This window comes from Mixophyes fleayi, chromosome 6, assembly GCF_038048845.1.
Source record: "Mixophyes fleayi isolate aMixFle1 chromosome 6, aMixFle1.hap1, whole genome shotgun sequence".
NCBI lineage: Eukaryota > Metazoa > Chordata > Amphibia > Anura > Limnodynastidae > Mixophyes > Mixophyes fleayi.
The window spans coordinates 169,981,754-170,005,566 of NC_134407.1; the positions used below are offsets into that span (position 1 = coordinate 169,981,754).

Here is a 23,813-nt window from a genome sequence, read left to right on the forward strand (position 1 = left end):
TTGTAAATGTAGTATTAAGTGGATGAAAAGAACTTTTAGAATTTGTAGAAAAAAAAAAAAAACACATTAGAAAATATAGGTGACCTAAAACGAGGCCTAAAAGGTGCTGAAATGAAAAGATACAAGACGAAACAAAAATGTTTGGGTGAACATCCTTTTAAAATGAATAAAATATACGGAAGGAATGCTGTGATAAATGTATATTTTCAGGGAAAAATTAAAACAAGCCGTGTACAGCTATTTGGGACTCCTTTAGCTGTTCTAAGGGGAAATCACCACCACCCAATGTACAGCTGCTCAGTGTGATAAGTTGTATTGAAGAATCACTGTAGCAGGTAGCACAGAGTTCGTTTTACTCCTCCCTTTGGATTGGGGAGGCGAGCGGGATGGCCCCCCAAGATGCATGTTAAACACTTGGTGGGAAGTGAGGGTTATATATGTGGTAATAGACTAACTTGTAGCTATTAGTCACCTATGAGTACAGAGACCGTAAAAGCAAACAAGGCTGTAAGCAGGGTGCTTTTACATGGGTCATGGAAATCAGAGGCCGCTCCTAATATCCATAATGATCATTACTCCATACAGTACACAGGTTTTCCTGATGAACACTGCCCTGACATCAGAACTCACATTCTACACTTGGAGGCATCTACAGATTACCATAACTCATACGGCAGGATATAGTCATTAAGCAGCACCAACAATGGTTGAATATAGTATTGTATTGCAAGCTTTAAAGAATAAGTATTTAAAGCAGTGATGGGCAACCTGTACATTTCAGGGGCTACATGGGCGCCATCTAAACTTTAAAAGGCTCCTTAACCTCAGTAATAAGTTAAACGAATACATTTATGCAACAAAAGAGGAAACCCATCTGTAATAACATATCAGCAGACATTTTAAACAAGCGTCACACGTTATACCAAAACAAAAAAATTCTGACAGCAGGAAGGAGCTAAGCGTCAAAGGCTTGGAGAGCTGCATGAGGATTCAGAGCTGTCTATTGCCCATCACAGACCTAAAGAGTAGACTCTGGAAAAACTGTGTGAAGCTACAAAAAGCATATCATTAGCCATTTATATATATTGCCACTAATTTTGCAGCGTTGCACAGAGAAATCACTCACATCAGTCCCTGCCCCAGTGGAGCTTACAGCCCAAATTCTCTAACACACACAGACACCCAGAGACCAAGGTCAATTTAATAGCAACCAATTAACCTCATACTTGCCAACTCTCCCGGAATGTCCGGGAGACTCCCGCATTTTGCGAGAGTCTACCGGACTCCCGAGTGAGTTTGGCAATCTCCCGAATTCTGCCCACTTCCTAGTGAAGCGGGCAGAATTAGATCCCAAACGCCGCGATTCCCGGTGAATCGCAGCGTTTGGCCCCGCCCCCGCTGTCAAATGACGCTATTTGCGTCATGACATCACAGGGGGCGGAGCCAAAATGAAGCGATTTCGGCCGGCCCGCCCCCTCACACCCACCTCCACTGGCTGGCTCCCGGAAGGGAGCTGAAGAAAGTAGGTAAGTATGATTAACCTACCAGTATATCTGATACCAGAGCACCTGGAGGAAACCCGCACAGAACACAGGGAGAATATATAAACTCCGACCATGTCGGGGAACAAACACATGACCCCAATGCTGTGAGGCAGAAGTCCTAACCACTAAGCCACCGTGCTGTCCATATATAAAGTGTATGCAGGAAATGGGGAAAGATTTAGCAGTCTCACTCTCTGAAGAGACCTACAAGCTAGAAAACAAATTTAGCACTTCATTTCTCTGCTGCAGTGTCCTTTTCATACTAATTACAGGCTTCTTTAAATATCCTCTTTTTCCTACAAAAACAAAACAACTCCCCCTCCCCTCTTCCGCATATCCTCAAATAATTTTGTATGTAGTTGTCTGCTCCGATATGGTCTAGCAGCATTACTACTGTAGATAAAAATGTTGTTCTAAAAATGTTAACAGTAGCCCTGATATGGATTACATTGGCTAAAATCTCCACTTCACAAGTAGATAGGTTAGAGGGTGGAAAACTTCACATCTTTATTACATGATGAGAAGCCCATTACACACACAGTAAGTAGAATCAAACATGAGAACACAGCCTATCACCAAGGACCAGGGATATCTACTTCAAAGAACTTGAATGGTCAATGGGTCCTGCAACTTACTCACACGCTCACAGTTGGCTGAGGCGTTGAGTTCCTTGGCAAATTCACCTGTTCCTAGTGAATTGATGGGAGGCAAACAGAAGAGTACACGAGTCAACATGCGTTTAAATATTTACATTATAAGAAAAGTAAGCTTGTGGAAGCCAGCTAAATGAAGCCCATATGATTCTCAAAAATAAAAGAATGGAGACGAAAACAAAACATGTTTGAGCTTAAATGTGCAAAAGGAATTAGGGGTAGGCGAGGAATTAGAGAAACACACCCCTCCCCCCCCACCAATTCACAAGCAGAGACAAAGCCAGCTGCTCCTCAAAAGGTCAGGCACACCCTGATCTGGAATGTCAGCTTGTCACAGTCACTGCTCATGGCTTCCTCTGGAGTTTGAGACGCTAGTAAGCTACCAAGCTGGTTTACCTAGAAAATGAGAAACAGGAAGAGGGACAGGATGGAGAACGTAGTTACATGGCTTTCTTTAGGCACATACTCATCTTTCTGTCTAAACATTGGCTAGGTAGACAAAAACAACATTTAATAACCTGATTTGTACAATATGAAGCGTATGTACACAAAGCCATTTCAGTGAGCTGCTGGGAGCTTGTCACACTCAGTCACTCTGGTAGAACATAAATACAGGACAAATTTGAGGCTGGAGATTCAAGAGACACCTTTATCATCACTTCAATCATGGTACCAAGCTGGAAACAGATGCTGTGGTCTGTTACAGCTCTGCGCACCAGTTATACACACACAAGTCATGCTAACTCCAGTAAATATCTGTGTAAACAGGGAGCGTCGTCACTTTAGTGTTCATTGGAAAATCATGTGTATTGAAAGAAGGTTATGGAAAATCCCACTATGGTATCTTCCATTTATGTTTAAAAATCACAAAGTTGAATTCCTCATTGTAGCTTGAAAGAGCCCGAAGGAGAAACCTCAGCCTGCTGTTTTCATTGCCAGCACAGCTATATTTGTCTGTGTTAACATTAAAAGCACAAAGAGAAAGTGCATCTATGGTCATCTCACCCAGCAATATTTTGGTCACTTATCAGGTGCCTGTTTTTACACCTTTATTCTTGTACAGTAATTACATATGAATACCTAATGTATAACTAGGTGTAACTTCTGGCACTGTGAAAGGATCGCCCTAAAGAACAAAGTACCTAGTATGTCAAACCACCAATTCTCACTGTTTTGGCTGAGTAATCAGCACATACCAAGCAGCAAAATTGTAAACTTACAGCCATTTTCCCTCTAAACAAAGTATTTCATGTTTGATGCCAGGGAGGGGGCACCAGCCCCCAGGCGGTCCCAGAGTGGGTCACCTGCATTTTTTCTCCTTTAAAATGTTCCCATTAGTCAAGTCTTGCCCCCTGGGCTAAAATATGCCCTCCCCTGTTTGAGGCTGTATACTGAACAGGATAATGTTTGTATATCCATGTATCATGGCAGCAAAAGTACTCCAAGGTCACAATTCACATTTTTTCTGGAATATACACCAAGACAATGACACGTTACAGATTCACAATATATGCATGAACAAAACAGAAATCAACACTTTCCCAGAACAGCAGTCCTCAGTGTGGTGGGGGCAGTGGACATATTTTACTAGGACTCGCCCTCCCCCATACTCTGCATTACACACAAGCCAGGAATGTGGCACTATCAGAATGGTAGGAGGTGGAGGATCAATAACAGGCTCATACAGATCTCATATTAATCATGCATTCCTCTGTAGATAACACAGAAGAAAGTGATTACAAGCTATAAACTCACACAGGGCTCAGCTTACTGACAAAGCTATTATCACAATATTCCTGAGGTGGCAGGGGAACTCTTGTGGTATGTGCAGCTCGGGATTTTATGCATTTTCACACCAAGTATAAATAGCAGGTTTCATCAATGTCTGGTGTAACTTTATTTGAAGTGCATCCTGCTAAATTTCTATATCTGACTGTCAGTCCACGCCAGCGTGCTGGGCTTTGATGCCTCTCCCCTCCATGAGAAGTGGAGCTGCCTGTCAAGCACATTATCCTGCACCGCCAGTCATGCTCTTCCGGTGTGCTAAATAATGCAGGGACACATTCACTTGTCATCCAAGGGATTCATCACAGGCAAAGCAGGAAAGTGGGAGCGAGTGGGGGGAGGAGCAGATATTTGTTTTTGCTCTTCTCTTCGTGGCAGTGCATGGCATGTTCTCAGAACAAACATAGGAGGGAGGGGAACAAAACGAAAACAGGGAGAGAAGGCTGAGAGCCATTTGTTAAACCACATGGAGGACATCTGTCAGGTCAGACATGATTCAACTACAAGTCCATAGCTTCTCCTGCACTTCTTGTAAGAAGAGTCATACAGCAATGGACGACATTCTAAGTGCTGGACAATGCTTGCATGTCTTCCAATATTAAAGTACACAATTCCACTGACCCCTTCATTCCCCACCTGGGTAAACTGCACAATATTCATCGAGACAAAACAAATCATCACCTGTTGTCTATTTCTCTGTAAAGTGGAAAACACAAATGAAAGTCTCAAAAGATTGCATTTTATTTTATGCTGAAAACACTCATATATGCTATTGTTACATTAACAATTATGTACTCTCCTTACTCTAGCTCAACCCGTTCCCTCCCACTCTTCCCACTTGCCCCTTCTTATTAACCAAGAGCTGTGGCATGGTCAGCCCACCATCGCCCCATCTCTTGTTTTTCATATACATGTAGAACATTATGTATAGGAATTGTATTTCTCAATACCTGGCTCCCTTCTTGTCAATGTTATGTACTTTACTCATCGTGACTATTACTACTGTATTGTTCTCGATGTCCTCAATAAACATTTAAAGAAAAAAAAAAGAAAAGCTACGGATGGACAGACATAGCACTCAACCTAGAATGCCAGCTCTCAGCCAATGCAGAACTATAGAAGTGGGATGGTGTGGGAGACAACAGGCTAATTATTAAATATCTCAACCTAAAAAAAAGTGGGCCAGTAACACACACACATTAAAGGCAGCCTCAGTAATGTTCCTACTACGAATAGGAGAGATACTGCTTCAGTCCACAAAATGGCTGCCTCCATTAAGTACAAGGGATGGATTCACTTTGAAAGGTCTGTACAGTGAGAACAAATTAAGTTTATGCTTTGTTCATTTTTAGACTGAAAATTCATGTTTGTCCATTTCAACTATGAGTTAAAGTGATCATATAGAAGATAAGGTGATGCCCCCAGGAAGATACAATGGTATTGATCTCTGGAAAAAGCAAATGACACAGCTGAAGGATGCTCATTAGGGAGACAAAAAGAAAAATGACTGCACCTGATGCTCCAGAATGAAATATCCTCTGAGTAGAGTCTACTTCATGCTAAATTTATAATGTTTTGGCGAAACTTACTGTTCAAATTGGTAGATGCATGCTATCGGCAGTTGAATATTACCAACATGTTAAGACAAGGATCTCACCCGTTTTAAAATAAGATAATTACGTTTCACCATGTTATTATTAAAGCCATAACGCTCTATTTCGCATTGTGAGTGGCCAGCAGTTTCCTCAAGATTAAAGTGTGTAATAATATTTAGTGAAAGCCTATCCTGCAGTTTGGTCAAGTAGCATCCGGACAACCTGCTTAATAAGCTTTTTCAAAATACTACAGACAAACAATATAAATTAAAAAGTGCTTTGTAAATAACTTGTCCAGTGACAGGAAGCCCATTAATTTAATAGTTGTGGAAGGGTGGGATTATGGCGAAATTCTTAAGTGACTAAACCTCTCCATTCAAATTTCAGGAATTTAAAGTCTTCAAAAACAAACCTGGCGCTAAGGAACTAAAAACAAAAATGGAGATGTTGCAAAATTCAGAGCGGACATTCAAGTTCACATACAACCAATTGTGTCAGTGGGCTAAGGCTGGGTACACACTACTGGTTCTTTTGCTGATTATTGGGCCAATCATGCGATAAACGACCGTTCGGCCCATTACCACAGTGTGTACGGTCCAACAATAGTTTCAAAGCTCATCGTATCATTTCATTTGATTTTTTAAAAAATATATATATATTTTCGGACTAAAAATCTCATTCCACAATGGAACGATGTCGTTTCAATTCTGCAGTGTGGATGCACTTATGACCGGCAAGGTCCATAGATCTCTATGTAGCAAGTCATGATCTTTTCAGCTGATGGTTATGACAGATGAAGAGCACAGATCTGAAGGTATATAGTGTAAAATGTGTTTAGTGTGTACACATGAATCAACATGCCTAGCGGGACTTTTTTTTTCTTCAATCGGTAGTAAAATCGTTAATTATATCCCATTGGAAGACATTTTCTGCAGTGTGACCCAGCCTAATGTCCACATCCCGGCAGAGATACTTTAAGCAAGAACCTATTGTGAAATACTAGATCAGTCAACCTGTCTCATCAGTATAAAATGCGACAGGTCAACAATGTTAAATAGGTTCTAGTCTACACAACTGAACTGATAACCTTGATCACAGTACAAGTTAATACAAATGTATAGCAGCAGTATCAGCTATGTTATATTATATATTGAGGACACTGGAATCCTAAAAACATTTCTCTCTACTTCAGCAGATGAGGAGTTACCAGCACTGCAGACAAGGTCCCAGAGCACTACTGACAACTCCAATAACCATGTGGATGTCTGACAGCCAGGGCTTGTGCTGTAATTCTGAAAACCCCCAAAGAGATCTGATTAACAAGACCTGACTTACTCCACTCATTACTGTATGTTACAATTATCTCTTTAATAGGTACAAAAATAGCCTTCTTGCAGTGGGAGACTAGACGTTAGAATCCATGGTGTGTGAAAATGTCTATGTTGGTGAATTTTGTAATTTTATAAAAAAGGGAAACATCTTTAGCTTGAGGTAAAAGTGTCATACGAAATTTGAGAACTGTCTGCAACACATCCACCTATAATATTACGGCATGCAGCAATCTGGGTGTTGAGCACTGTTCTGCTTGTTTCGCAGTCATACCAATCTAGACACATACTTAAATGGACAAATTAAAATGATCAGACTTTTGAGGAGCCGTACTGAGCAAGATATTTAGCCTTTTCAGTTTCCAGGTTGCAAAATGAATCAACATATAGAATAGTACTAGTTGGCTTGGACAGCCAACTGGGTAAAAACACTCAAATCTATCCCAAACGGAAGTGTAAAACAATGGCTATGGCACAATGGTGAATTATCCTCTCATTTTAACTTTGCTGACCAACCAAAACTGACAGCATGCGTGCAGCTTAACAATCACAATGGGGTTTTTGTTTTCAATGAAAACCTAACGTTTATAAATAAAACAGCTATACAGAGCAAACAGTCTCTTACGCTATATACAGTATGTCAAATTGTTGGGGACAACATTAAGCTCAAACATTAGAATACTGTGGAAAAATGTTGCTGCCCCCAACAGCTTACATTCTAATTTTGGGTAGAAGGAGGGAAGGAAAAAAAAAAAAAAATAATAATAATCTAACTCCATGTTTTTGCACCATATATGTAATGGTAATTTGATTTCATGCTAGCTACAAATTCAGCACAGATCAAATGGCCTTATAACACAGTCAACATACTGTTCATGCATCTGACATGAGCAGCCCAGTTCCCTCAAAGTGAATTTAAGTGTTTTACAGGGAATCTCAATATTAGACTTGAGCAAACACTTGATGTGTTTCCTTAAAGCAGCAACAGGAGGAAGATTAACAAAATGATTGCCTAGGAAGACAACTAGTAGGCTGCTTCATCTGTAAAGGGCTGCAATAAATCCTAACTAAAGTCCAAGGCCCAGAGTTCAAACTCAGTGTCTCGAAACAGGATTAAAGCCGAGTAGAATTGCTAGGGGAATTTATATTGGTGGTTTACTTCTAGATTATAAAGTGAAACACTAACAATGTACATGGACAGCCACAGAGGAGTTCTATTGTTTCAGGACCACATATTTGTAGGTTCTGAAGGTGAAGAGTGGGTTTTTGTGTTAAGGAATGGTTAGCATTAATGGGTAAAACAGGATAAAGGGTTCCTGTGGAGAGAGAGATGGAAATGAGTGATCCTTCCTGAAGGACAGGAAGCAACATTGTTTGGCAACTAAGACTTTGTTAAAGTTAAAACCTAACATAACGATCCAGTCACTACATGGGGCTTCAAATCCAGAGTCCTTTATTCAGATACCACTGTGAGATTGAATTAGGCAAATCCTACTTGTAGGAACCATGGATATGACATACACCATATTAGTTTAGTATAACTAGCACATCAATATATATATATATATAGAATATTTATATAAACAGGTGTAAAAACCTTAGTATACTGCACAGTATTCAGTATATGGGAGAAGAAAAAAAAATATGAAATTTTCCATTTTCCCCAGCACAAACATTTTCGTTACCATGCTCCCAATTCAGGCATTTTGTAGACTGAGCCAATATACAAAGCAAAAAAAAAAAGTCACTAGGACCAGCGACATCATTAAGGCACTAGTTCCTAGAGACTTGGTAAACATTAACATTGGTTCAGTACATAAAATGGCTCCCTCTCTACTGTATGTAGAAATCTCTACTTCCCAAGAATGGCAAGACCACACAGGCTGCGAGGAGACATTTAACTTACAAATTCTCACCTGTTCAGCAAGTAATGTCAACGGTCAAGTACAAACAAAGACGATCAAAACCATCCATGGATTATAAATCATGCAAATGTAAATAATCCAATAATGCTTCGTGTTGTGCCAACAAGTTCTTTTTTACTAGACAGTAACAAACTTATTTCCTTCAACTTTAACCCAAAGCAGACCCCTTTCCAATAAAAACAAAAACATGTGTATACATACATCCCACTATAACCAACTTTAAGTTTAGCATTTTATACAACTTCACAGATAAACATGTATATTAAAAATGTAATTTCTGCTACGGGTTTAAAACAAACTTTTACAAGCTTAATAATTGATGATTTCACCTTCAGTTGAGGAAGAGATGACAGAAGCTCACAAGCATGCAAATATTTACCCAACATTACACTGTCTGATATAATCTTGGGACCCTTTCTGCCAGTGCCTATAACAAGCCCAGTAACCCAGAGACACGGTTAAAATAATCCAACAAGTTCAAACCTAAAAGCTGTATCTGAACACAGCAAAGCAGGGCATAGAGGCCATTTATTGGAGAGCTGCAGGCCTACACATTGGAGTTTTATAAAATTAGGAGTACTCATAGTAGCCAGACTGAATTCTGTAGTGCAGATATAGCCATCGCAAACTCCTGATGGTTATGGGTTACAGTGCATCTGCATATAGCACCATAATATTTACCATTACTACAACCTGACAAAAAGCCAAGGTCTTTACATATCACAGAAATCCTTAAGTCCTAAGAAAAATACAGCACATCTGAATATATTCCAAAACGGGTACATATACACTATTTATTTGGCTTTCACGGTGTGCATTTTCACATGTACCTACAACAGGCACATATCCCTTCTCCATGGCAGTTCACGAGGGCTCACAATGTGCCTGGCAGACAAATAGATGCAGTTGTGCAAATAAAAGCCAGTGAAGACACATTTTATTTTGTTTTGTAAATTAACTTTGTGATAATAAGAAAAAAAAAACCCAGATGATCGATTTCAGTTTAGCTATATGTCCCTTAAAACTGCACTACCACCTAGTTCAATATATTTTACTCTACCCCCTGGAGCCTTGGGGACTGCTACATGCAGCCATCTCTCCTGGTCCCCCAAGATAGAACCAGCAGCTAAGAGCAGACAGGCTCATGTTAGTGGGAAGGAACCTTAGTAACATTTTCTACTAGGTAGTAGTGTAGCTTTAAACTCATGGAGAAATTATGTTGCACTAAGCTGTATGCAGTTGTCAAAGGTTAGATAGAACACAATATAATGCCACAATCTAGCTTATAAAATGCCTCATGGACACATCACAATGGTTTTTACTTGTGATGTTACAAGCTCGGGCCCCTGTTACTGTATGAAAGTCAGCACAGCATTTCTGAGCAATTAGCTGGCTATAAAAAGCAGTTGGGAAGGCACGGGTCACTGTGCAGGGCTGCCTTTGTATGTGTAGCACAGACTGTTAAAACAGGAGTTTGGGGCTTTTTTCTCCCAAGACAATAAGGAAAGCAGAGTTCAAACAGGATGACAGAAAGTGCACAGAAATCCCCTGTATCCTTTAGATAAGGCAGTGTATGAATCATAAAACAGACTCCACGGATGCATTGTAATGCTCGGCTTGAATGCTCCAGAACTAGGACTGTTCTTCGCCTAAAGGCTTTTTAGTCATCTACTTATTCTTCTGGATAGGCTCCTTTTCAAGCCAAAGCAGCAATGTATGAAACGCAAGCAGCCCAACTAGATTTAATGCATTTTCTTTGTATTATAAAAGAAAGCGATTTTTTTCCCTACGTCACTTCACATCAATCAATAAAAGGCTTAGGTAAACAGACCTGTTACGAAAATAAAAGAATAAACAAGCCCTTCCAGACAGAGGCTAGCAAGGCATGCTGGACCTTGTAGTTCCACTGCTGCTGGAATCAGTTTCACTTCCTGTTATCTAGAATCTGTCAATCACTTACCTAGAGAAAACCTGAAATTCATCAAAATTAGGATTACAAGGTTTGACATTATCATAGCTGTATGGCAATTATGGGATTATTTTATTAAAAAACCCCACCTAGAAAGAAACTGCTTCTCCATGGTTTCGACAACCACGATAACCTAACCACCTTAAGCAGACTACTCAGCTAATTCAGCTAGCACTAATTCTATATATCTCAAGAGTTTCCTCTGATCCCTTTACTAGCAAAGATATAGTGTTAGAGGGTATATAGATAGAGTGGTGGATTGGGTCCCACACAAAAATTTCAATAAAACACGCGCAGGAGACACTCTGCTTTTCTTAAATATTAAGATGGTAAACTACTTAGAAATAGGGTGTTTAATTTTTTTTTTTTAAAAAAAAACATTTGCCATAGTAACTAGATTTTATTAGTGCAGTTTAGCAAACTAGTGCAATCCAGTCGATATGGGCAACAGCATTTGTTCCCTTTTGTACCAATTTTAAAAAAATTGTTAATACGGGATACTAAGGTATCCGTTTATAAAACAGACGGCCGCAGAATTCTCATAGAACTCTGTATAAAAAAAATAATAAAATAAAATGTATTCATCACAGGTCCTGTAAGGTCATAGAACCCACTTAACAATCACCCCTTTTCCTCCTGGAAGAGATTAGGGCAGTGGAGTGCAGATAAAACAGCTGCTATGCTGCAGATGTTTGGGAATAAACCAAGACAAATTCTAAATTGTGTTCATGCTGTTAGAAGACATTTTCATCAGTGTGATGGTCACAATCTGTTAAAGTACCCCATGGGGGTGAACAGGTTAATCAAGTAAAGTACTCCTGATGTGTCCCATGGACACTACGCCAAGTTTGGGATAAAACAGATTTACAACTAAAATAGCAAGCCCGTATGGAACATCTGGTAATCTGAAAAAAATATGTAAATAGTTCAGACAGGTTGTGGGACTTAAATGAAGCCCTTTTAACATGCATACCTGCTACCCATGTCAGTGCTGGGCAACATTATATATATCAGGGGCCTCCCAATTGGCCTTTGGCTGTATGTTGCATATGGAGAAGCAGCAAGTTAAATTAGAAAGTCAGAGCAGCAGAATAAAGTGTTCACACAACCTAACAGCAGGTTAAGCAATATCTGGTTAGAAGACAATCATGTACTGAGTGTACAGTGCTGTGTGACACCACACTTACTAGATAGGAGACCCAAAGGAGGAGAATTTCCCTTTGTCAGGTGGGCCACACGTGAGCCCCTTTGAGCGCAGCTTTTAAGAATCCCAGGCAGACTCTTACCAACAACAGTTTAAGCATGCAACCAGTGTCTGTGGAACCCCACACATGGCACGATGTAGCCAATTTGTCCAAATCTTGGCAGACAGGGCCTGTTGGTCATATAACCATTTTTTTTTTTTAAATGGCCATGTTTTGATTAGTTAAGAGGAAAACGAAATTCGACGAATCCCTTGATCTGTGTTACTCCACTAGTTGGGTCCCATGCGATTATGTCAAATGACGCTGACCGAAAGACAAGATCAGACCACTATGAATTAACAGGAAAACAATACCTCTTAAACTTTTGCATCTAATCCGTTATTTTTTTTTTAATGACCATCATCATCATCTTAAATCTATTAATCTCTGAAATAGTGCTTGCCACACCCTACAATATCACTGGCGAGGAGACATTTAGCCCAGTACCACCATGTCTGTCCCTAAACCGAACACAAAGCCAGATAATGACCTGACTCTTTTGTATACATGCTCATAAATTGAGGTAAAGACACAATTGCTATTAACCTGCAAGTGCCCAGTCATCTTCCGACCACACTAACAGGTTCACACTAAGCCCAGTTCTGAACACTCGCAGATCTCATAACTTAGCCATATGCATGCCTAAATTGTACACTGGTCCTGTCGCTTAGGCCAAGTGGCAAGATTGGTCCATCATGTGCAGTTAACTGAAGGGAAAAAAAATAAATCATACAAAAGAAAAATAAAAAATATAAAGCCACTTCAGTTGACAGATCCACTTAACATTGCAGGACACCCCATAGTCCTGCATGTAAATGGCTTCATGGCTGAAACATTGAGGAAGTATCAGATAAACATATTTAAGTACACGGTACTACCATCCTGGAGTATTTATGATGTCAGGAAGAAATATGTAACACACAAACATTAACTAGCTCAGCACTAAAACACCAACCAAATTTTACACAAGCACACAAACTCCCCCCAGCAAAGTATGTGGTAAGAAACCCACAACTCGGGATAATTGCTTTGCAAATCGTAAGAATTACAGACTTCAGTATGGAAACACTAAATTGAACACTGGTGTTTCGCTTTCTACTCTTGTGGAGATTAAGAGCCCTGCTAGACCTTTATACCATCTAGAATCCATTAGCACACAATGCATCTGACAACTGCTTATGTAGAAGTAAACGCATTATGTAATGTAACGTTAACCCTAGTAGCGCTTGATGCAACACTTTCCACAGACAAGTCATGGAGATCAGTAAAGAGGGCAGCAGCAATGATGGCTTTTCACTGTTAGGGTCAAGCTCTGTAATAAGTCATTTATGCTCTGTAACACACTAAAGTTAACATTTCCCATTTCAGAACTACAATATATTAAGAGACTATGAATTTGACAGAGGTCACAGATCACATTCAAAACATTGATTACCTTGGTGGTCATTAAATTCTGCAAGTGCTGTGCTTCATGAATAAATAATATACACACATGCACAATCTTTACCTGCATCTAGCTTGACAATCGCACTTGAATTAACAAGTCTTGAAATGTGATCTCTCTGGTTAGACATGTTTAAAAACTGGTATTTTGATGAATGTGCAATTTCTCATAACCTGACTGCTAAACAGACACTCCCAAAATCTATTAACTGGTATGGGAAACTCTTTTAAAACACTAGTAGGTGGAGGCAGCAAAATGTAAAAGTAATTTCCCCAAAACAGTTGGGTCAGAGTTTAATTAGGATTACTCCAATAAGACTCAAATTTACCCTAAAATAAGACTGACCTAAAGCTGTCCCAGCAGCCATTTTGTAACATGTACCAATGTTCACCAAGGCCTCTTGTGAATCAATGCAGCTTATCAGAACTGTAGGGAAGCATGACATGAGGCAGTTGCTACTGGTTCCTAGTGAATTAATACACAATTGGTATGGCTCACAAAATGGTTTCCTCCACTGTCTAAAGGAGTCAGATACACCTAAGCACCTTCAACTAGAGATGGTCTTTTTTCTAGTGCAGTTTAGAAAAGGGAATATGGTTACAGCACTTTCTATATATTGCAGCATTAATCCTGATCTGTGCAGTTCAAAAGGTTACCTTGCAGCCATTTGAATGAACACAAACAGGCACTTGCATATGTAACCTAGCAATGGAATAGTTAATCCATATGCAGCATGAACTCTCCTCCAACTGCTCTGCTTAGTCAGAAGATAGAGGTACTACTACACTATAATCCAGTCAGTTGTAACATGTAAACTCCAGGCTGGGCAGGGCAGATGTGCTTGCAGGCACTGGAGGGTAAAGGGAGGTTTAGCCCCTGCTGCTAGAATGCAAAGAATGTGAATATAGCAAGAGAACAGGTTGATGTAGGGAGAATTTCTGACCCTTTCTCCCTTTAAATTACAAGAAATAAAAAAACAAAGCAAGCAAAGGGTGTTGTCTTTACAAAGCTGCATGGGGTCAGGAACCCTTTGCAAACACAAAAAGCGGGATTCAAAAAGTTACTTAAAGCTGCACCAACAGCTAGGTAATAGCTTTATTTACTAAGGGCCAACCTAAGCCCTGAGGGCTACTACATGCAATACAGAACCAGCAATTCAATTAAGTTTACCAACTTGCAATTGCTACAGGGTGTTGGGGAGAATTGGTGTGAGCGTGGGAGGACCAATCACAAGTCGTAATCAAGTCCTGCTGTTCACCCCAAAGTTTTTGGCTAGGGCTGTAGCCCCAGGGCTATACAGAGGTAATGACTAAACCGTTTTATTACATGGGGCTTTAAAGAACAAAATTAAACTTATTAGTACTTTTCAGTGCGAAACGCTACAACCCTACTAAAATAGAGGCAAACATTTTTAGTTTGTTTCTTGCTGCTGCACTTGATGGTGGAGAAAAATGGTTTTCAAAGTGGAAAACGGCAGCGTTTATTTGCATGAGAGTTATTTTCAATTGCTTCCAATCACTACTGAAAGCCTTTACTTCAAGATTGATTATCAGGCAATACTGAGATTTGATATACAAACAAAGAACAGCAGTTACACATTGCTGCATAACAGTGTAATTATGCTCTGTGTGCCAGGTTAATTGTAAACTACCATTCATTTCAGTAGAGCTGCATTTTCCAGTAGTATTTTATCTGCTAGGATAAGTTACTAATACATAAAATACCTCCCTAAAATAGAAATTTAAGCATTCAGAGCTACATTTCAGTGCCTACATTCAAGAAGGCGCTTAAGATATTGGTACAGATTGTCAGCCAAGCAAGTACGTCTATAATTAGACTTTACATGAATGTAAGATGTCAGGGGAAAATAAATTTTTTATATATTTAAAAAAAAAATAAAAAAAATTCAAAATAGCCTTTTAATTCGAAAATAATTACCCCATATAAAGTAGGTGGTAATTGCAGACACACAAAAGATTCTCCTTATAGGTTACTAGGATTCACTCCAGAATGGCAGGGAAGATAGGCTAGAGACACTAACATTATAAAGCACAGTTATTAACACATACAAAGTAATGCAGTCTGGCCTTTCAGTGACCTTCACCAACAGCTTTCTGCTTGTACAGATGAGGCAGATTTTATTGCAGTGCCAGTCCACTGGCTGGACTTCTTACTTCCTGGTTGCAAGTTTTAGGCTTTAATCCAGTGGTGCACAACACACTGGCTGCACGCAGCCCCACAAGACTTAGTGGCTCACAGGAAGCAGGACAGATATTATAGTAGTACTTCTATAAGTCCCCCTGCATGGTACCAGAACTCAGTGTCACTGTAGGGGTCTGGCAGTGAACCGGAGAGAAATTGCTGCCAGACTGACATGGAGGCTAGTCTCATGAGACAATAATAAGTAATAGTCACTGCTCGGGAGAACATTTACAATTGTAGGAGTATCAATTGCCCAAATTAGTTTATTTTGCTTTTGGTAAATTTGCAGCCAGAAAAGAAATGCTCTGTCCATCTTTGTCACACTTCCCTGGTTGCTAAAACACAATTTTCAATTTAATGTGTCTAGGCGCAGATGAAATTGTTCAAAGGATTCTTAGTAGAACTGCTAAAAAGAGAACTTTGGGTTAGAGCGGGAGCCAATGACTACAGCATGTACTACCACCTGCCCAATGTAACACAGCATTTACATACTTGCTGAATTTTGCAAGGCAAATCTGCCTAGTTAACATTAATCCATGGGCACAATTGTTAAACATTAGACTACAGTGAACAAAAACAAAAAAGTATTGTTTATAGATAGGGGGTAAAATAAGTCTAAAAGTTGATCACACACAGGCCGATCCTGCCACTCGACTCAAGATACGAACGACAACATGAATGCAATTCGACCACACACACGTGTCAACGTATAGGATTAGATCTGGCCAGTCTGCTCTCGTGTCATGCACTGGGTCACTTAGAGCTGCATTTTGGCAATTGCTAACTTTTTCCTACAATTTTGCAGTAGGAGCAACTTGCTTCAGGGAGTCCTGGTCCAAGTATCACATAAACGGGGCGTGAAACACCTGTAAAACATTTAAGCATTTTATATTTATGACAAACAATTTAGATAGAACTTTAATGTCTGTTCTGCCTCAGGGATTTTTTTTTAAGAAAAAAAATCTCAGTGCCTATTGTAAGATAGTCGTTTACTCAATGTTTTTCCACTTAATTTATGCTGTCAGTGAATGTTAGAGGATCTGCTGATTAGATTTAACCCCCCTTTCCCCCACAAACACTGGGTGCCATTTCTAATAAGCCTAGCGGTGTGTGTTAGTGTGTGTGTATGTGTGTAAAAAACTATTTTCTCAGAAAGGGCTCATCCAATTGACCTGAAATTTGGTATACTGACATTATTTGACAAAAAAATTATAATAGTGAAGTCAGTTAACTTCCATCATCCCCCCTTTCCCCCGTGGGAGGGGTAGTAAAAGCTAAATTTACCAGTTGAGGGGTCAAACTCTTGACCGTGTGGGTATTTATTTACCAGAGCCTGTGTTTGGTCATGGACAATTGTATGTCGCATTTTCACAAATACGGAGAAGCAGTGATGTGAAAGTGCAGGTTATGAATACTGCCCTTCAAGGAAGACTGATTGAGCACACGATAAGGTGTTTAGCAGAAACGTTGTGTATCGAGAGGTTTTAGAACAGTAAGACGATGGAGATTAAGGATGTGGCGATGAAGATGGATGAGGTGATGGAGAAGAATGATGAGGAGGTGACATGTGGACAAAACCACGTTAAAAAAGGGCGCTTACGTCGGGAAGTAACGCTCTTCCCCTGAGGAGGCCTGACCTAGCTCCAAATGCATGACAAGAACCTTTTTAACACCTTAAGTAGCTTGATTTGACTAGAATGCATGAGTATCATGCATGGGTTAACTTGTTTCTAATATGTTTCAAACATTCTTTAAATTCCAATTTGCATGTAAGCTCAAGAAAACAATGATCGCTCAGAGAAATATGCTGCTATTGAAGGCTTTATACTGTAAGAGCACCTTGGAGTCAGTTGCAGTGAAACATTAGTAAGGATGAGCATGGCGAATTTGGTCTAGGCTCAACAAACGCTGATGCACAAAAGATTCTCACATGCAGTGCTATATTAGAAATATCTATTAGCAACTTTGGCCATTGTATTACATAGCTAAAAACCTTAGCAAAAAGTATTTTGGCCTTTTAACCCCACTACCATAAAAAAAAAACAAAAAAAAAAACAACACCCCTATATAACCTTGTCAAAGCTAAAAGACAAACAAACCATCACGACAGATTTGTTTCACATGTCAGCACATAAATGTCACATGAGTCTTGAAACATTGGTTAGAAACCGGAATTTAGTTATGCTATGGACCATATAGCGTATGATAGAGGACACCATTTTTTGAACATATTTTGCCCTTATTTCCAGCCTTTCTGCCATAAATACTTGGACAGCTCCTATTCACTAGAGACAATAATGGTGTAAAAAGTCACCAATAAATGTCAGCTACATATTGAAATGTCAAGTTAGGGGGAAAAAAAAAACCCAACAACCAGGAAGTCCGTAACGCTGAACACAATGAAATCAGATTTCAGACGAGGCAGAAGCTGCCAGGAAAGATTTTTCCATTTGTTTGAAAAGCAAAACAAAAAACAAAGATTCCAACTGGCAGGACAAGCGGTGCCAAAAATAGCCAGCAGGAATATACCAAGATTGGCTTGGGATACAGCATCTGCCAAAACTGGAGCTTGTAAGTGTACAGACAGACCGGGTAAAGCAAAACAATAAGGCTGCAAATTGACTTCACACCATGTGTATGGAAAATATTGCCTGTACAGTTTGCTCTAACATATGTAATTGTAAGTTGTGACAGACAGGAAGAGAGTGGCAGCAAACATCCAAAATTGTGTTTCAATCATCCATAAAAAAAAGGTTATTTTTTCTTAACATGTATATACAACTTTATTTATGAAGAAAAGAGGATATATACAGCACAATTATATGTACATACACACCTGAAATAAGATTTCTTGGGTATGCACCCAATATAACAGTTTAACAAGTAAGGTTGTTATTTTAGCATTACGTGATCAGAAAAAGAAATAGAGAGAAGTTAAACCATACAAAGAACCTAGTTATCAGTATAGTCATGAATGTAAATTCACATATGGTAGAATAAATGGAAGCTGCAATACTGATCGATCAGGTATGATGCATTGTGGACTTCCCAAAAGATGAACTATAACAATTTTAGGGTAAAACAGCACAGAGACTGCATATCCCTACAAGATTGTGAAGTCATTCTTAGACAGGAAGATATTCTCTTTTCTGAAAAATTACTATATAAAAGTCACAAGTGTGAATAGAAAACAAAGTGAGAGGGTATGGTCCCAAGTTAAAGCTTCTTAATTTAGGTTTTATTGAATAGAAATAGCTAAAAGACTGAATGGGGCAAAAGTATGATCAGTTGTAGAAAGATAGCATCTGGATGGGGGCCATGTAAAGACAGACTGACTTCCTCAGGCATGACTAATGTGTCAACAGAAACTCTTGTCAAAATGTTTACTCAGCCAGCTCCTTCAGGTAAAAGCACTGTGAGATTACAGTATTATCATCCAGGACAAGCCTTCTTCAAGCCAGCAACGCCCAGATGCCTTCAGCTTCCTATAGCATTGCTATAACCTGGTAGCGTCTCAGCCTCACCCCAGGCCCTGCCCTTGTCTGATTACTCTTTGTAGTCAGAAACCTTCCCATGACTAAACTAGGGAGTAAACCAGACCTTTCTCACATGGATGAGATATGGAAAACCTATGGTGTTAACTCCTGCAATGCCAGTGACCAAATAGTAAATCCAGACAGGAAAGGGTGAATGTGTAATTTCATGAACACCCACTGTACTGGTTGATAAAATCCCACATCCTTATACTATGCAGTAGTAAATAAAATTATTTCCACATTATGAGCAAAGGGGGAAAAAATTGCAAAGCTAATGACTTCAATTTCTTAATCAAGTCAACATTTGTTCCTCATTTGTTAGCACGCAACATTCATTTTCTGCTCTGAAATAAGCGTTTAAAAGACCACATCATAAAACAGAAGACAAACAAGAGAACAAATGTAGATAAAGGAATCTGGTCATGACATTTTCAGGTGTTCAACCAATTTACAAGTGGAGAAAAAAAATGTATCAAAACACCCTTGTAACACAATAAAGTTTTACAGACAGATATTCATGTTAAATTTGCATAAATAGTCCAGGCTTGACTAATGCATTTGCCACAGCTGACAGTAAGGGTTAAGAGTGGTGTTGATCCTTTTATGGGTATAAATTATTAAAAGCCTGGTTTCAGAATTGCGGAATATACATCAGTAACATTTTATTAGCCGAGAGATTTTTATTGGCTATTGCCATTGCTCTTTGACATCAAGCATCAGTGTGTCATTTTTCTGGGCTATCAAGAGGGTTCACAATAGAATCTATAGCATATACGATAAGTGAACCCCAAAACCACATTAGGGCACTCCATTCTGTGGTTCTAACCCACAGGTGTCACGCCTCTACCCTAAGCCACCCTTATTTCCTACAATAAGCATGCCATGTGTATATAAAAATATATCCATCACACACAAAACAAAACACTGCCCAAAGCTATCCAGCAACCTAAATCATGTGCTTACTGATGACAAAGGCAGAATTTCACACACACAAGCAGCCATTGTCCTGCTCAATCAGCAAATAAAAGCTTGTTACTTTAGAGAAAATTCCCATTAGTGGTAGTGTGGATGTGGGCGGAGGCCGTAGCTGAACACAATGTACAAAGTTCAATGAAGCATAGCACAAAAGGGGATACATTATTTTTCCATACACACCAACAGTAAGAGAAAAACTAGGGTACACCAAATATACAGACTCCGCATGCCCTTGGGATGGGACACGGAATGTGAAAAACCAAGCCAAATAAATAGTTTCTCAGTCAACCAAGTATTTGCTTCACAAAACAGCTTTGTTTTTATTTTTAAACATGATATATATTTATTTTGTTTCCACATCAAATATTTTTGATGTGGAAACAAAATAAATATTACTAAAATTTTAGCAGACTAGAAAGTTAAAAAACAATGAGTACACATAGATCACAAAGAAGTCAATGACAGCCAGGTCAAAGAAGGAACTAAATCCTTAAAATAAGCAGTGATTTAATGAGTAAATGTGTGCAGGAACATAAGCAACCTTGACATTAATGTACCTTATAGATCTACACAGGTAAGTATACGGCAGAGCAGGGGTACACCCAAACCTTGCCTACCACAGCCTTGTGTACTGATGTCTGAATACTACACACCATAGCAGCACTTCAGAAATGAAGTTAGAATACACATATGTACAATGTAACACGTACAGGAGACAGTCACATACTACACATAGGTCAGCTGCACTATAGAGAGGATCATATAATGGGTGTAAAGGGCAGCTATGACGTCTACATACAGCGCTATACGACATATAAGTAAAGATAATGACCAGAGCACTCCCTTCCTTCCCATACAGGTAAGTGATACAGCCAGGTAAGTCCTTCCTCGACCAACCACACATCTGTGAGGTAATAACAAAGGACATAGGACGTCATAGACTCCTTACCCCGCGGTGTGTATCGCTGGAAGCGGCGGCTATATCCTCACACTCTGCACAGAACTCACCCAGACCTCGGCACTCCGACAACTAACACCAACACCGAGCTAGCTGACAGCGACACCCCCCCACCCAGCCAATGAGGAGACGCCCATGCTCTAACACCGCCCACCTCCCATGACCTCCTTCAATTCTTATTGGACATTCCATAGATCCATCTGACTACCAAGTAACACAGAATCACCGCCTCTTTTCAATTTAACGCGAGCGGATTGGTTAAGTCGCATGCCAATCTGCGTTTCTATTAAAACCGTCTCCTTTGCTTACTGAGCATTGGGTACAAGTTCCCAAAGTAAAATACGATTGGTCGGTTTAATGTCAGTCAAATTCAGCTTACCCAGTAAGGGACGTTGTGCTGCCTGAGAGTGTTTTTTTTTTATGTGACACCGCCCTAGAATTACGTTTTTGGCTTCACCTGGCCAGGTGAGTAACAATGAGAGAGTGATCCAAGCATTAGTCATCCTCGACCTAGCCAGACTATGAAAACAATATGTATAATCACATATCATCCAAGCTGACCTATTTATTACCAGAAATACAATGGTCTGTTTCTGTTTCAATATGAATACTAGGGAAAAGCAGGAACAGAAAATTGAGTAACTGTAATTGTGATGGTAGGATATTGCAAGTCTTCTTAACAATGCATCCACTCTGTATTTGATATTTTCTCATTATATTAAATATTCTACCTCATTACACACATACACACTAGCGTTAAAAAGATCATTACCAGCAGTAAACACCAAAAAATAAAAATGGCAATGGGTATGTTAACACTAGAAACAAATGATTTCGGATGTTAGAAACAGTGGGTATAAAGCTCTTAGGCTACATGCCCACTAGTATTCTTTCTGCACTATAAACACTAGTGAAAACACAAGTGAAACATGTTAGGTGTGCATTTGTTACTACAATTTTAAATGGTGTTTGGAGGGCCCAATGTGTTTGCCAGCAGTAAATGCATGTATATAGAAGATGGATTTTGAAGACGCACTACACTAGTAAAAATGCAAGTGACCTTGGAAACATTGGTTTCTATTGTCACCCCTGTTTACATGGATTGTACTAGTATTAAAAAACACTAGTAAAATGCACGTAATTAACACTAGTGGGTATGAGGCCTTAAGATAAATTATTACCATACCATCCAATCTGACACCTTTTCACAGTGAGATAACAAAGGGGTCTATTTATGACCCATCGCATATTGCTCACTTTGATTATCAGTTCTTATCGCAATGATAAGTAATTACTTAACGTGTCAGTTTGTTACAGTTGATTAGCCAGGACAGAGGCTCCGCAGAGTCTCTTGTCCTAGGACAATTTGAACCGGGAGGAGCTCAAAGCCTGCCGAGGAGGGATCCGAAAATCTCTCTCCTGCAAAGCTCTCCCCATAGGATAGAATGGCTAATGACATCTTCAGATGGTGTTAGCTGTCAGGGTCAAGCTCTGAATTTCGGTTTGATAAATAGGGCATAATTGTAGTCCCCATAGATATCTATGGGGACTGGATTTGCAATCAATGGGGCTGTGACTACAGTGATCCACTAATAAACAAAAATGTCTCGTTACTTGATTCAGAGGTTCAAAAATAAGTTTCTCATTTATTGCACTGTAGTTTTCTTTATTATTTAACTATTTATTTTCATGTTTACAGTATATCAGTAGTTTATTTAAAAAATTAAACATTATAATTGTAAACATATTTAAAACACACAAATGTGTAAAAGCACACACACACACCCTCAAGTTTCCATAACACAGTATACCCTTCCTAACCCAACATTATGAACTCCACAAATCAAACACCTCTTGACTCCTCACCTCACAAAGTTTGCCAAAGACTGACTAGCTCCAATATTCCACAGCGTGATCCACTGTCCATTGCAGAAAAAGAATAAATCATTACCTGAGTATCGTCCACTTCATAGCACAAAGACACAGACATGCTCCCACAGACAATGACAATCCATTTTCAAGCAGGGGTTGGAGATTACTGGATTCTGCTTTATGTCAAGTCTGAGGGCTGAATTTCTGTCCGTTCAGAATTCAGTGCAATTCAGTGTGTTATTGACTACTCAACTGCCAATGAATCGCCAAGCTTGTCTGTATTTCAAGTATGCCTCTTAACTAGAGAGCTAAACTCCTTTATAATTAGCAGGAAACGTGGCTTATTTAGTATGCGGTTGTTTACTTAATAGCAATGCGTCTTGTTGCTAAGCGCAGGGAGTGATGCTGGGGGAGCCATTTGCTACCTCCCTTTCGCCATAAAAAATGACCCATTTGACCACACAACTGCCAACTTCAGTTATTTCTGCTTATTTGTCAATATTGGTTAAAATGAACTCATAAATACAAAAAGAAGTGGGTAAACTTTAGTCACATTGTTTAGAAAACCCACCAAGGTGATGATAAAATACATATATATATATATATATATATATATTTAATAGTGCTTTATTTACACTTTATGAAGCTCCTATGCACCTCCAAACCTCTCGAGAGAATTGCATACACTCACCTCACCAGCTTTCTTTCCTCACACAACCTACTGGATCTTCTTCAGTCAGGCTTTCGTTCTCAACACTCCGCAGCGGCTGCGTTGACTGAGGT

At 39.4% G+C, this 23,813-nt stretch overlaps 1 protein-coding gene across 1 annotated transcript in view; it reads right to left on the minus strand.

The window, feature by feature from the left end:
* JUP (junction plakoglobin) overlaps positions 1-21,298 on the minus strand; it is a 45,153-nt gene extending 23,855 nt beyond the window's left edge. The window contains exon 1 of the mRNA XM_075177175.1: positions 21,150-21,298. The gene's annotated coding sequence lies outside the window, so the exon portion shown is untranslated. The remainder of the gene's footprint in view (positions 1-21,149) is intronic.
* Between the last annotated feature and the right edge of the window lie 2,515 nt (positions 21,299-23,813).